The sequence below is a fragment of the Protopterus annectens genome, chromosome 2.part1 (assembly GCF_019279795.1).
Source record: "Protopterus annectens isolate FY-2018-M chromosome 2.part1, PAN1.0, whole genome shotgun sequence".
Classification (NCBI taxonomy): domain Eukaryota; kingdom Metazoa; phylum Chordata; order Ceratodontiformes; family Protopteridae; genus Protopterus; species Protopterus annectens.
The window spans coordinates 1,426,574,335-1,426,590,567 of record NC_056729.1 but is presented as its reverse complement, the minus strand read 5'-3'; positions in this window follow the sequence as shown (position 1 = coordinate 1,426,590,567).

Below are 16,233 nucleotides of genomic sequence, written 5' to 3'. Positions count from 1 at the left end.
TTCAATGTCTCAACAATTCTAAACCAAGACACCAACGTACGAGTATTATCTTCTTCATTAATATAGTATGTTCCCCCAACAATTGTGTGAGGACATTCTGTACATAATTCTTAAACTTGTTTAACTCCCCACAATGTCATAAATGTGTTTCCAATTTCCCCTCTCATTCCCTTTACATCAACACAGACTCTCAGTGTGAAGATATATTCTCCACTCCCTTGCTGGTTTAGTCTTTATAATATTGTCTGACACATTATAAATATAATATTCTGTATATTTATTCTTTCCTGTTAAACGGATTGCCTCTAAAACCCTAATTTCCCTGGATTCCTCATACTTCCATCTTGCTTCATCATTATCTTTTGCCACTTTGATCTATATCTCTCTCCTTGTGCTATATATAAATGTTTCAGTTGTAAAGATGTATTCGGGGGGGTGAGAACACTGGACTTGCCACTGTTCTCACCCCCCTGAATACATCTCTCTAAACAAATGACAAGCTTCATCCTTCCCCCTACTTTTCCCCCTAACAATCACCCTCTATATTTTCCACTAACTATTCCTAAACTATCTTCCTACCCATTTCTACGCTAACACCTTTTGTAGTCCAGCACCAGTATGAACAGCAGCGAGCTCACAGATGAAACCTTGTGTACACCCACTCCCACTGGGAACCCCTCTGTGAGTTAGAACACCGTTCATACTTGAGTCATTGGGTCCTTGTACATAGCCTGCACTAATTCTACCAATGTTTCTGTGACTTCAAACCACCACAGTACTGCCCAGATCAGCTTTCTTGGGACTTGTCATACGCTTTCTCTAAGTCTAGGAATGCCAGATGGATTCTCTATTCATCTCTAGCTTCTTCTCAATTATTTGTTTCACTGCAAACATCAGGTCAGTTGTGCTGCATCCTGAACTGAATCCGAACTGTTCATCTCCCATCTTACATTCTACTACCCTGTACATCCTTTTATCAATCACCCTCTCCAAAAAATTAATGCAATGTGATAGGAGTTTGATGCCTCTGTACTGCCCACAGTTGTGGATGTCCCCCTTTGTTCTTGTACACTGGCATGAGTATTCTTATTCTGCAGTCATCTGGGATATGCCTTTCTCTTCACACTGCTATGAGTGACCTAATCTGAGCCTGCTGCTTTCCCTGACATAATTTTCCTTAGTGCTGTTCTTACTTCTTCTAGGGTGGGCTCCTCTTCTTCTCTCATCATAGGCTGTTTTTGGGGCAGTACAACTTCTGTGGGGTTTTCTTTATTCAGAAGCTGCTGGAAATACTCCTTCTATCTGCCTTTGATGTCTTGGACTGGTGAGCAAGTTGTTGCTGGTATCTCTTATGCAAGGTGTCTATCTTCTTTATCTTTCTGTCTTTGCCTTGCAACTGATATAGTTTCTTTGTGCCACTTACTGAGTGACTTTCTAAAAGGTGGTAGAGTGCCCTATTCTTTGCTATTGCAACTTCTTTCTTAGCTTGTTTGTTAGCCAGCCAGTAGTCCTTCCTAGCCTGGTTGAACTTTTCTATCTCCCACTCTGTATTAACATTCACTACTTTAACTATAACCAATAAAAGTATATGTAAAATATGTACAGGACCAAAGGGACTAAAAACTTTTTTCAATGCCTGAATTTTATTTTCCATTGTCATTAGTTTCCACTTTTCTTTTTTAATCATCTTCCACTTTGCCTCTTCCCTACATATTTTTAGCTGTCACAATTAACACATCTCAATATTCCATCTTTTCAAGTCCCCATAAATATGGATACATCTGAACTAATTCATGTGCAGGCACACGGTTTACCACTATAGCCTGAGTTTTACCTTCAATTTTTATATCCCAAAATACTTAAATCTGTCTCAAAATATTCCACAACACTGTAATGTCATATTCAGGATTTGTCAAGTTCAGAATACCATCCATAAACATAGCCATCCTTTCTTGGCTACCACAACAGTTGTATCCCTGAATTTGCGAATTACTTATCTTTCTAGCTAAAGGTTCCAAGTATATAGCAAATAGGAGAGGAGAAAGAGAAGACCTCTGCCTGGTCCCTCAGTTTAAATTTACAATGTCAGAAAGGACTCCTTCCACTGTTATTTTTGCCCCTGATACTTATTAACTCTATTATATTAGTTGGAATGCAAATGCTAACATTGTCCTGCTCATAAATTCCCAGTGAACCCTAATGAATACTTTCTCTATATCAAAACTAATCACCAATAATGGAGTTTTTTATTCCAACTCCCTTTGAATCAACATTGGTCTGTTACTATTATTAAATGTCTGTCTACCTTCAACAAATCATATTACTCCATATATGTCAGCTTTTGCAACTTTTTCCCCATTTGTTAAATAGTATAGACATAAACACCATGTAGTTATGATTTAGATTTGATATTGGTCTGTGAGATGCAAGGTCTATAGAGTACTAGCATCACTGCCTTTGCCCATGGAGCAGGAAAGGATTCCCTTACAAAACATTATTAAATAGTGCTTTTCAAATTTTCATCAGCCTCCTTTCTCCTAAGTTACAGATTTCTACAGGAATTCCACCTATTCTAGGAGATTTCCTAGATCTTTGGTTATACATGGTTTGTACTTGTCAAAACAAGAGAAGATAATTTAAGCAGCAGATATATTACAATATTTGACTAACACAAGGCAGGATTTTTGCCAGGACATAACTTTAACAGTTCTAAGATAGCAACAACTGATGTATCTCTGAGAGTTGTTAATGCTAAGAGCATTAATTATAAAGTTTTTTTTTACTGGAAAATTTACTACATTCTCACAAGATCAATGTTGTTATTGTTTGTGAAACATGGTTAAAGAACAATAATGGGAATCCAGTTGTGTCAGGGTATAAATGTTTTCACTGCAACAGACATTCTAACAAAAAATCAGGTGGAGGTCTTATGATTAAAGATTCAGTGATAACACCAATGTTGTTGATTGTGTAACTGTGACAATACAGACAGCCATGGAACATATAACAATTGTTGGAGTGTACAGACCACCAAAATCAAGTGTTGATGACCTAGAGGAATTCATACTTTTCTTGCATGAAACACAGAAGGTACAAATAAGTCAAAGCCAAAGTCACAGTAAACTTTATTGGCATTCAGATCAACAAATGCAATTTATCATTGGATTCAATTCAATGTATCACTGGATGAAATTACGTTGCTTCAGGCTTGGTGCATTGAAAAACAGTTTAAGGAAGCATATAATGGAAGAAATTCTAGATAGTACAGATATAAATACACACAGATAACCTACCCCCACCATTTTTAAGATAGGATGGCAGCATAGCATAATTCACAGTTCCTGTACTTGTGCAAGTAATAATTTAGTTCAGATTGCATAACTTAGATAAACAGATTAATTTAATTCTATGACAATAAAGACAATCATACTGCACTTATGGTGTTCTCATGAACTGAAGAAGTGTTGACTTTGTTAAGTCAACTTAACTTATCATTGTTAAGTTAAATAATAGTGGCTGGGGACTTACATAATATTGATTCATCAGTATTAGTAGGGAAATTATTTACAACACATATTCAAGAACAACAATTGTTTCAGATTGTGAAAAAAAAGCCTACCAGAGGAATGTAACACATTAGACATTGCATTCCTAATGAAATTACTGTTAGTTCAAGTCAAGTGTTACCGTCTTTGATGTGCAGTGATCATGACATTATACGGGTTAAAATGGTGCTGTATATTCCGCCAAACTGAAATCTAAACCAATATACAGAAGATTAATAACAGACTATGTGGAAGGAAAAGATTCACTATGTAAAAATAATTAGAGTGATGTGTTCAGTGGAAAAACTGTAGAAGGAATGTGGAAAGTTTTGAAGGGGGATGTCTGAATACAAAAGAAAGCAAAAATAAATAAATCAAACAGTGTTCAATATCAGAATATAGGAGCACAAAGTCAACAGGATATACTTCCATAAGAACAAGACACTTGATTAAGGTTAAAGACAATATAAGAAATGGAAAAGAGGTTGAACAATAACTTTAAAAGCTGAAGTAAACAAGGTAGATAGACAAATTAAACATACTGTGAAACAAGGTCAAGAAAAAATATATAAAGATATTGAGCATAAATGGAAACAATTTTATAGATATATAAGTTGCAGTAGGAATAAAGACATCCAAAATAATAAACTGTGTGGTGACTAAAAATTAGTCTCAATCACAACAGATTATAGATATATTTACAAAATCTTATGCAAAGTACTTTGGCTCCACAAAGGGGTTGATAAATTGTCCTAGTAACATCCAGGTAACTTCAGATACTGAAATTAAGTTAGAGTATACTGAAAAAGAACTACACAAACTGGACCCAAGTAAAGCACAGGGAGGAGAAAGAACTCGTAATAATGACCCGAGAACATTTCAGTTTGAACTTACAGTACCGTTATATCTGTTATTCACTAGACCATTTAAGTATGAGGATATTTCTCAAGATTGGAGATAAGCATTTGTTAAAACTGTATTTAAGGGAAAGGGGGATAGGAAAACCCAAGAGTTATACATGTTGCTCATCTGGTCAGGATAAAACAGATGCACATTTATGGGTTACGTTCAAGCAGCTTTATTACACACAAACACATCAGAAATAAGGCTTTGTAACTTAAACTTCAATAAACTTATAAACAGGCTGACTACCACACTTACACATGTTAACACTCTGGCTGTTCTCTCAAAATGGCACTGCTGCCTACACATGCTCTGGATTTATATGCAGGTGCTACATCTGGAAATCCTACTTAAAGGTACATACACATATTCTGATCTACATCCTTCCTCTTTGAGAAATAGTCCTTATATATCTTGGCTTGGTACATATACCTCTCACTTGACCAATTCAATCAAAGCCTTTCACCGTTTGCATCTTCACTGTCTTTCCTTCTTTTAACAGACAAAGAAATCTGCTCATTTTATCATAGCTTGACTTCTGAGAAGAACAATTCTTAAAAAGTTGGGCTTTGATTGCTCTGTTGTTTTTAGCATTAGGCACCAACAAACTACAGCTGATAAGCAAGGTTGCTCTGGTTTGCCTAGATAGAAGTCTCTGAGCAGGCGAGCCTAGTTGGTTGTCATGGAATATATTTCCAAGATTGAGTAAATTCAAGAAGATATCGGTATTGTCACGCTTCGACCTCTCCAGTAATTGCTTTGCACTCGGTAGTGCACATTCAGCAAGGCCGTTTGACTGAGGATATTCAGGATTGCTAGCAACATGGATAAAGTCCCACTCTTTAGCAAATCTCTGAAACAATTGACTGGTAAACTGAGAACCATTGCCAGAAATAACTTTGTGTGGACTACCATGGACTGAGAAATGACATTTCATCTTAGTAATAACAGCACTGGATGTTAGGTTAGATAGAAAATCGATCTCAAGCCAGTTCGAATAAGAGTCTACCAACACAAAATAATGTTGACTGTTCCACTCAAATATGTCAGTTGCTACTGTTGACCAAGGCAGTTCAGGAATTTGGCTTAGCTGAAGTGGCTCTTTTTGCAAATGCGGCTAAGTACTGTTGCACACTGAACAAGAAGAAAGCACTTTATCAATGTCTTTCGCTAGAGAAGGCCAAAATACTAGTCCTCTTGACCTTCTTTTGGTAAAATCAGAACCTGGGTAGCCACGATGCAAAATCCGAATGTATTCATGCTGCAAGGAAGAAGGAACAACAAGATTTGGACCTTTGAAAATTATACCATCTTCCGTCAGTATCTCATCTCTGTATGGAAAGTAAGGTTGTACTTCTGGCGGTACACAGGATTGCTTTGACGGCCATCCTACACTGATGAAGTGGTTGAGCTTTTGCAAAACTGGATCAGTCTTTGTATGATCTCAGCTTATCGAGTCTCTTGGAAAAAATTATGCACTTCCATGACATCAAAGTCAAAATTCTTTTTATTAAGATGTTCCGTGGTATTTCTGGGTGATCTGGATAAGGTATCAGCCAGATAAAGACGTTTACCCTTTGTATAGACCATTTTGAAATTGTACTTTTGCAGTCTGAGCATCATTCTTTATAGTCTTGCTGAAGCGGAATGCATAGGCTTCTTTAAAATAGTAACTAGCGGTTAAGGTCAGTTTATATCTGGATTGCTCAGCCATAAATATAATCATGGAACTTTGAACATGCGAACATGATTGCCAAAAGTTCCTTCTCAATTTGAGCACACTGCATCTCAGTTTGGGTAAGAGTTCTAGATGCGTAGGTAACAGGTCCGCCCTCTTGAAGATTAACTGCACCAAGATTGAACTTTGAAGCATCACAGGAAAGAACTACTGGCTTGTGGACATCATAGTACCTTAATGTAGGAGGGTTAACAATTTGCTGTTTCAGGTTATCAAATGCTCTCTGATGTTCTTCGACCCATGACCATGCAGCATTTTTGCATGTCAGCTCTCTTAAAGGTGTTTAATAACTCACTAAAGTCAGGGATATACTTGTCCAAATAGTTAACCATACCAAGAAAACGCTGTAAGGCTTGGACATTGTCTGGAGCTGGCATCTCAAGAATGGCTGCTTGCTTGGAAGGATCTGGTCATAAGCCTGTACTGGTAAATAAATGACCTACATAAGTAACTTCTGGTAGTCTGAATTTACACTTCAGAAGAGTGAGCTTTAAGTTCACTTCACATGCTCTCTCCAGAACTTTCCTGAGGTTTCTGTCATGCTATGCTTCACCATCACCTCCAACCAGTAAATTATCAACTATTATTCCACACAGGTAGCCTGAAAAAATTTGCTCCATTGTATGCTGAAAGACTTCACTGGCAGAATCTTTTCCTAAAGGCATACTGAGGAATCTGTACCTATCAAATGGGGTACTGAATGTAGTCAGTAGTGAAGATTTGCGATCAAGCATAACTTGGCAAAATTAACTCTTTGCATCTAAAACAGAAAAAACAATGGCATTTGGCATAAGGGTTGCAATTTACTCAACTGTACACATAGGACGATAAGGTAATTTTAATGCCTTGTTCAAGTCTCTTGGGTCAATGCATATTCTGATTTCACCTGAATTTTTCTTATGAGCAGCTAGCATGGAAGACACCCACTCAGTCAGTTCTGTGACTGGACATATCACACCTTGCTGCACCATTTTGTCTAACTGGACCTTGACTTTGTACTGCATAGCTATTGGAAGTCTCCTTGCTGGTCTGACCACTGGACTGACCTCTGGATCTAACTTCATGGAGTACACAACTGGAAGTTTGCCTAGCTTGTCGTTGAAAACATCAGCATACTCTGAGAAAATAATATCAGTAAAGCTGGAACTAGGGCATGTGCTTACATGATGGACTTATTTGGAAAAAGAAAGCAGTTTCATTCTCAAATTCTTCCCTTATTAGGCCAATCATCGAGTATAATGCCCCATTTGGCATGTACCTCAGTAGACACATGCAACAGCTGGAAAGGCCACATAAATACCTCACAAAGGATTACCGGCCTCAAACATATGTCCTACGCAGCCCGACTGAAAAAACTCCGGCTGTACTCAGTGGCATATCGCTTACTCAGAGGTGATCTCTGCCTGACTTACAAAGCCATGTCCAACTCAGAATTGATGGACATGCTCCACCTAAACAAATCCAAGTCACTGCGAGCCACGTGCTCTAGTGAGCTAAACCTCGCCACAACAATAAATAGAACATGCTGGAGGGATGCATTCCTGTCACAGAGACTCCCCATGCTTTGGAACAAAATTCCAAATTACATCGGGCAGAGCCCCTCACTAACACTCTTCAAGAGAAACCTTGACGAGTGGAAGGGTAACAGAAAATACACCCCTGGGATCACTTCATTGGCTCTGCTTGACAGAGGATCAATTAATTAATCAATGGGGCGGCGAAAGCCAACACACTCTGGCTAGGCTTATAAATGCCCTCGGGCAGACAGCCTAGTACCTACCTATGAACCTATGAACCTAAAGAGGATCCTAGGCCTTAAACGCATATCCTACACGTACAGACTCAAATTCTATGTCTCATATCATCTACTAAGAGGTGATCTCTGCTTGACTTACAAAGTCATGTCTGACCCAGCTCTGTTAGAAATGCTACATCTAAAGACATTCAAACCCCTCTGCACCACACGCTCCAGAGACCTCAACCTCATTACCACAATCAACAGAACATGCTGGAGGGACAGGTTCCTCACCCAGAGACTGCCCATGCTCTGGAATAAACTTCCCATACATCAAGCAGAGCACTTCACTGGTCCTCTTCAAGAGAAATATTGATAAGTGAATGGGAAATAGAAATTTCACCCTAGGGATCACTGCAGTGGCTCTACTTGATAGAGGCACTGGGAACTAATGTCGGCCGGCACGATGCCAGGGCACTTCTATGGGCTAGTCTTGTGAAGGCTCCAGGGTCATTAGCCTAGTACACACCTAAGAACCTATGTACTGTCGCTGAGACCTAGTAATGACTGCATGAGTCTTCGGACTACATAAAATTGCAAGCTGTAACTGTTCTCAGTCAAATAGCATGAAAGCACTACTGAGCCGTTGGTTTGAATCTCTTCACCTCCATAAGCAACACGCTTCGCACAATTGACCAAATTAAGTTGATCACCAGCCCTTACTTTAGCAAATGTTTCTACTGGCATTACATTACACTTTGAACGAGTGTCTACTTTGAGCTCTGTGGGTTTACCATTGATCAGGACAGCACAAAATACTTCATTCTTTGCAGATAAATTTACTGCATTAACCTTTTCACCGACTATTGAAACACTATCTACATAGAAAGTAGGGTTGCAGCTCTCTATATGATCAACTTGCTTTTTTGAGTGGCCTTTTCTAATAACTGAATGAGGCTTGCTTGATTTACAAAACTTTTGAAATGATTCCAGTTTTTACATTTGTGACATTGTTGACCAAATGCTAAGCACTTTTCTCATTTAGACTCATGGTTAGCACCACAATTATGACAGTTAACAATAAGACTTGACGGGTTTTGCTGACTCACTCTCATACTGTACTGACCATGCTCCTTTTACTAAGCTAGTCTTGGAACTTGCTAGAAAGCTACAGATTCTCCTTGCCACACCTACAGGTGTTGCAGCTGCCATCTGCTTAGGTCTGTTTCTGCTTGCCATGTGTTGCATACTGTCTACATTTGCTCTAGATGCTGTTGAAACCATGCTCTCATCACTTGCAATCATACTTGTGTGCCTCAATGTGAGCTCATGGATTTGACAAATCTCTGTGGCTTTGCTTAATATTAAATCACTGTCTATTAAATCACTGTCATGAAACAAAATCTTTCTCACTGCAGCACTATTAAGGCCACACACAAGCCTGTCCTTTATTAACTCATCTTTCAAGTCACCAAATCTCCATGTTTTGGCTTTGTTTCTCAAGTCAGTGATATAAGCTGCAAAAGTTTCACCTGGCTTTTGGTCTCTTGTGTAAAATAAATGCCTCTCTAATGTAACATTTGTCTGGGGGGGGGGTTGCACATTTCTCTAAATTTATGTTTTTAAGCACTCAGGGTCTTCCGTGGATTCAGCCAGTACCACAGTATGACATTTTGTCCCCCTCTCCTGCATATACTTCTGATGCATACACAAATGAAATTTCTCTTTCAACAGCTTCTGACCCATCTAAGTTAAGCAAAATGAATACCCTTGCATGTGCATCTTTGTCAGAAAAAGCTGCTTGTATGAAAATACCGTACTCCTGCTCGAATACTCTCCAATTCTCTGCTTATGATCAAACATAAGTGGACTTAGTCTGTAAAATGCCTCTGCCATATCAACACACAGTAGTGAAGGTGCTTGAAATCATGTACGAACATACATACACACACACACACACACACACACATATATATATATATATATATATATAGATAGATAGATAGATAGATATGCCAGAACTTTATGCCAGTACTTGTAATTATGATCAACAGCACAGCAAACTCTTTGAAATAACTGTACTTTGCCAAATAAGTCTCCATAGCACAAGAACACCTCAAATCACTGTGCTTTACTTTGAAGTCGCTCCATATTAATGTAAGAAATACTTAGAAATGACTGTACTTTGCAAATAAACTGTACACAAATGAAAAAGTTCAGAGTAAGAAACACTTTGAGATGAATGCACTTTGCAAATAAACTGTATACAGCACAAGAACCTTTAATAATGACTGTTCTTTACGAAATAACTCTGTACAGTGTAAGAAACACACCCTGAAATGGCAGCTTTCTGCGAATAAATGCACACAGCACAAGACACTTTTCGAAATGGCCGTACTTTGCAGTAATATAACTGCATTTTGCACACAGCAAACTCTCTGAAATAATTGCACTGTAATAAAGCATACACTCTGCAAACACTTTGCACACTCTGCGATACTTCAAACAACTCTAGTTATACTTTGAATGGCTTTGGTCAATGTGAAATAATAGTTTGTGCCCAAACACGGTCTTTTACTAAAAAAATATGCAGTCGCCTTGCTGTTTAAGCTTAATTTGACCTTTTATTGTACTTGTTATGCTCTTTAATCTCTTATCATGCTCATTATACTTTTCTTGGGCCCATTTTACTCTAAACATGCTCGTTATGCAAACCAAAGATAATTTGGAGCCCCAAATGAATAGTTTTGCTAGTTTTATCAAATATTGTGGTTTTGAACATTCATTTAATTAATAACGCGGTTTGTGCATTTTGTTTGCTTAAGAATATGTTGTATGCTACTTGTTTGATTAATAATGCATTTTGTGCCTTATAAATGCCCCATTTCATTTTATTTGCCAAATAAATCATTTGTCCAGTTTTCTTTACCTTTAACTCGTTTATGGCCCTTTTTCATTTGTCTGTGCTCTGTTTCACTCGACCTGTTTAGTCTGCCTTCACCTTCAACTCTGCACCTCATAACTCGCAGATGCTGTTCTTCTGTTCCCGGTTCTGACACCATGTTGCTCTTCTAGTCAGGATAAAACAGACGAATATTCATGGGTTCTGTTCAAGCAGCTATATTACACACAAACACATCAGAAATGAGGCTTTGTAACTTAAACTTAAATAAACTTATAAACAGACTAACTACTGCAGTTACATATTAACACTCTGGCTGTTCTGTCAAAATGGCACTGCTGCCTGCACGTGCTCTGTATTTACATGCATATGCTACATCTGGAAATGCTACTTAAAGGTGCATACGCACACTCTGATCTACAATACATACCCAAATTTTACTTATATGTTGTGGAAAAATAATGGAGAAGGTCATTTTGGATAAATTATTGTCAGAACTGGAAAGGGTGGGACTTGTAACCATATATCAACATGCATACGTTGAAAGTAGATCTATAACCACCTGTAACATGATGTTCTATAAAAACAAGTCATGTACTCACCATAATGTTCCATCTGAGTAGTTTTACTTCATTTGTCTTCAACCTGTGGGAATACGGATCCGAGCCGGCAACTTTTGCTAGCATCAGCTCTGAACTCCAAATTCCTCCCCTTATCCATAGTATACCTCCACTTCCTTCCATCCCCAGATCGAGTTTGCTGAACTTATACTGAGAACCCAACCTAATAAATATACTTGCGACCTATACTGCACCATGTAGGCTGATCATGCGCCAAGACAAATGAAGTACAACTACTCAGATGGAACGTTATGGTGACTACATAACTTCTTTATCTGAAGTAGTTTACTTCATTTGGTCTTCAATCTGTGAGTCCCCAGCTACTAAACTCCTGGGAGACCCTCACGGAAGGATATTCCGGAGCACCACGGAATCAAAGGATGCTCTCCTTCTGGAAGTCAAATCCAATTTGTAATGAGAAATAAATGTATGAGATGAGGACCAAGTAGCTGCAGAACAAATGTCATCCAAAGACACTCGAGACCAAAAAGCCGCAGACATAGCCATGGACCTAGTGGAATGAGCTTTTACCTGACCTGGAGGAGACTGCCTCTGTCCTTACAGACCTGCAGGATGCATAAAGAAATCCATCTAGCTATACTGACCTTGGAGATAGGTTGGGTTTATAGAATGAAACAAACAATTGATCAGATTTATGGAAATGTCTTGTCCTGTGTAAATGTGTAAATAGAATCATAACCGTCTATGAACATCCGACATGTGGAGTTTGTATACCATCTTGTTCGTAAAATTGGGAAAAAACACAGGCAAATTAATAGTCTGATTGATATTGACTGGCAATGCCACCTTAGGAAGAAAGGATGGATTGGTTCGAAAGGAAACTCTATCTTTATGAAAAACCATGTAAGGAAGTTTGATGGACATGGCCTGTAATTCTGAAACCCTTCTAGCAGAGATAATAGCCACCAGAAAAGCTGTTTTCCATGATAAAAATTTTAGATCTGCAGTTACGGCAGGCTCGAAAGGTAGAGCGACCAAAGCTGAAGAACCACAGTAAGGTACCACAGAGAAACAGGATCTTTGACCGGGGGGCATAACAAAAAGGTGCCTTTGATAAAGGCTTTACACAGTCTGGAAGATGCTAAGCAGGCAGAATTCTCGCCCCATGAAAATGAGAAATGGCAGCCAACTGAACTTTGACAGTAGAAGAACTAGCTCCGTGCTGGAAAAAATCAGCTAGAAAATCAAAAATAGCAGAAATAGGGTCCGTGAAAGGGTCTAAACACCTTTGAGAGGACCAGAAAGAAAAATGTTCCCACTTGCTGCGATAAACCTTTCTGGTCGAAGACTTATGAGCAGCTACCAAAATAGATCTAACCAATGAGGATAGTCTGGGAGTACTAGTAATTACGGGAACTGGAGCAGCCAAGTCATGAGCTTCAGGCTGTCCAGATTCGGATGAGGCACCCCTGAAGAGTGTCAAATTAAATCCTGAATGGGATCTAGGATCCAAGGTGGAGCCAGTAGGTGAGACCAAAGGAAGGGATACCATACTTGGCGAGGCCAGAATGGGGCAATGAGGATCACTTTGCTCCCCAGTCAACAAGCTTTCTGCAGAAACCTTGGAATGAGAGGTAATGGCGGGTAAGCATAAAGAAGACCAGGAGGCCAAGCATGAACTAGAGTGTCTCGAGGGACTCCCCAGGCAGGGGGTTCAGAGTGAAAAACTTGCTGCACTTCGCGAAGAGATCGCAGCAAGGTTGACCCCACTCGCTGAAAATCTGTTCCACTAGTGACAGATTCAGAGACCACTTGTAAGGCATCAGAATGGTCCGACTTAGCCTGTGTGCTAGAATGTTGGACCAACGACTGGTGGAGATCGTCCATTCCCACACTCTCATGGCCTCGTGACAAAGAGGGTAAGATCTGGTCCCTGCCTGTTTGTTGATATACCAGGTTACTGACATGTTGTCTGACTGAATAGCAATCGTCCCCAGAGGAAGAAAGGCATGAAGGGCCTGCAACGCTAGAAGGACCGCCCTCATCTCTAGGACAATGATATGCAAGCTGGTCTCTATGGGGGACCACAGGCCTTGGACTGTCCTGCCCGAACAATGCCCCCCCATCTGAGTTGGGAGGCATCCGTGGTCACTGTGGTTTGGGACGGAGCTGGAACAAAGGGTTGTCCCTCCAAAATGCCCAGAGAGCTCATCCACCATATAAGGGATGACCGACACACTCGACTTAGTCAGATAGGATAAGTCAATGGCAGTTCCAACAGGGACCATTGAACTGCTAGAGTTCACTGAAGAATCCGCATGTGTAACCGAGCATACGAGAGAAGAGTTATGGTCATCGCCATCGAGCCTACGGCCCTCAACACCCATTCCGCCGTTGGAAGATGAGAACGGTAGATCAGGGAGACATGCATCCTCAGGTTTCGAACTCTCTCCGAGGTCAGGAATATTTTGCACTGAAGAGTATCAATTTTGGCACCAATGTAGTCTATCACTTGTACAGGGTCTAGAAGAAATTTGGCTGTAATGATTGTGATGCCCAAACGCAGGACAAGTGTCAGGAAGTAATCCCTGGTTTGGGAAAGTAGACACCTGGTGGGAGCAGTGAGGAGCCAATCGTCCAGGTACAGATAGACCTGATTCCCCTGAAGCCTCAGGTGAGCCACTACAACCACCATCACTTTGGTAAACACCCTGGGGGCTGTGGTGAGACCAAAGGGAAGGGCTAGAAATTGGTAATGATTGACTCCTAGCCAGAAGAGGAGGAACCTCCTGGAGCTTCTGTGCATTTTTATGTGACAGCAAGCATCCTGGAGATCTAACAAGAAAAGGACCTTTGAGGGTTAGAGGAGCAGATCCTGATGGCAGACAGTGTCTTACCGTCCTGGACTAATGTATCCTTGATGGTCTTACCAAAGAGTGTAGTGCATTATGCCTCATGGACACTCCGGACACAGCCGCCCTAGCCGCTCCTTCCGCCGTATGGGAGAGGAGTCGCATGGACATATTAGACACCACTTTTAGAGTGGCCATCCTCCCAGAGAACAAAGCCTTGTCCTTCTGCGATATGAACTTGGGGGGAGACTCCTCCAGCTCCTTTACTAGGTCACGTTAGAGTCTAGTGACATGGGCCAAGTAATTCAGTGCCCTGATCGAAAAGGTAGCTGAAGCATACACCCGCTTCCATCATCTATGACTCCCGGTCAGGAAAGTGGACCGAGGAACTCTCCTGGGCCAGTTCCTTCTTAGTGGCTGCTGCTACCACCATGGCATCGACGGTGGAGCCCTTATCCCAGGATGGCCTATCAATGGGGGAGCTTAAGATTTTATCAGATCACTTGGGGATAGGCTCCATGGTGTCCGGTTCCTTTATTGCCCTCAAGGTGACAAAATCCACCAAAGGATCCACGGGAGGGAACACACAGGAAGTAAACAGGCCTGTGCCGAAAGCCTCCAGGAACACAGACTCATCAGAAGAGGGTTTGCATGCAGACCAACCTCCCCGTTGGTTCAGAATCTCCATGATGTCTCCTTTGGAGACATCCTTGGGAGGTGATCTTGGGGAACCATCTCCATCATCTAAATCTGTGTCCTCGTTGAGGGACTCAGGAGAGTCCAAGTGCCTCCTCTTGCATGTATGCTTGCGAAGCACATCTCTGGTGGGGCTCTCCGGGAGGCGCTCACAAGCCATTTGTTTCTCGGGGGAACCCTCTGGGGCTCTTCGAGCTTGGGCTGTCCCTCTGGTAAGACAATGGGGACCATAGACAAAGCCGAGGGGGTGGTCAGGTCTCTCGATCTGATGGAGAGCACCCTTTCTACCACATCGAATGCCGAAGGAGAGCAAACCTCCTGGAAAACTAATAAGGAGGCTGGTCTCCCCGGGTCCGATGGGAGAATCGGAGCCGGGCCCGAGGTGGACAGAGCTCCAAAGGAGGGAACCTGGCCGACTAAGTTGGAGCCGATGGAAAAGGTTCCACTCCCTCAGATCCAACTCCCAAGCTCCGGCTCCGAGAGAGGCTCGGATCCGAGCTGATCGGATCTGAAACGCTCCAGGCAGCTGTCGGCATCAAGGAAACAGATACTGTCATCGCCGACCCCCTGACCAAAGCCAACCTCGGATCCAAGTACTCTGAAGCTGAAGGTCGGATCAGAGAAGGAGAAATGGGTTGAAAGAAAGGAAGCAAGCTCCTCCCTCCGATGGGGGGCTGGCAAGACACCCATCTGGATCTATGTAGAGATAAAGCACCTCATCATCTTATCCAGATCCATATCCAACAAGGAATGGGTTGACCATGATGAGGCCATGGATTCTGACCTGGCAGGTCGGGGTACAGAGGCCTGAGAGGCTGAACGTGCCTACTCCGGCTCTGGGAAGAACCTCGGAGATCAGAGCCGAGGAGAGTCACGGGTCAGTGGAGTTTTGCTGGGTGAAGCGAGGTCCAGGGACCTATTCCTCTTTTCCCTCGTCTTCGACTTACTTTCCCTTTTTCTACCTCTCTTTTGCTCCACTACCACAGGCTTAGATACAGGAGTTAGAGCCCCAGCCTGGGAGGAAGGAGACACTAGAGGAAGAGAGGAGGGAGAGGCGGCCACAGCAGCCACTGTAACCAAAGCCAAAGACAAGGAAAGAGAGTTGGAAGGAGGAAGAAGACCTTTGAGGGCCAACTTGGCCTTCCTCTCCTTTAGGGCATGGGGGATGAAACCCATACAGATACTACATTCCACGCTCAGGTGGGCCACACCCAAGCACAAAACACACAGAGTGTGGCCAAAAAAAAACAGGCAAAATCTTTCTAAATTAGAGCACACACA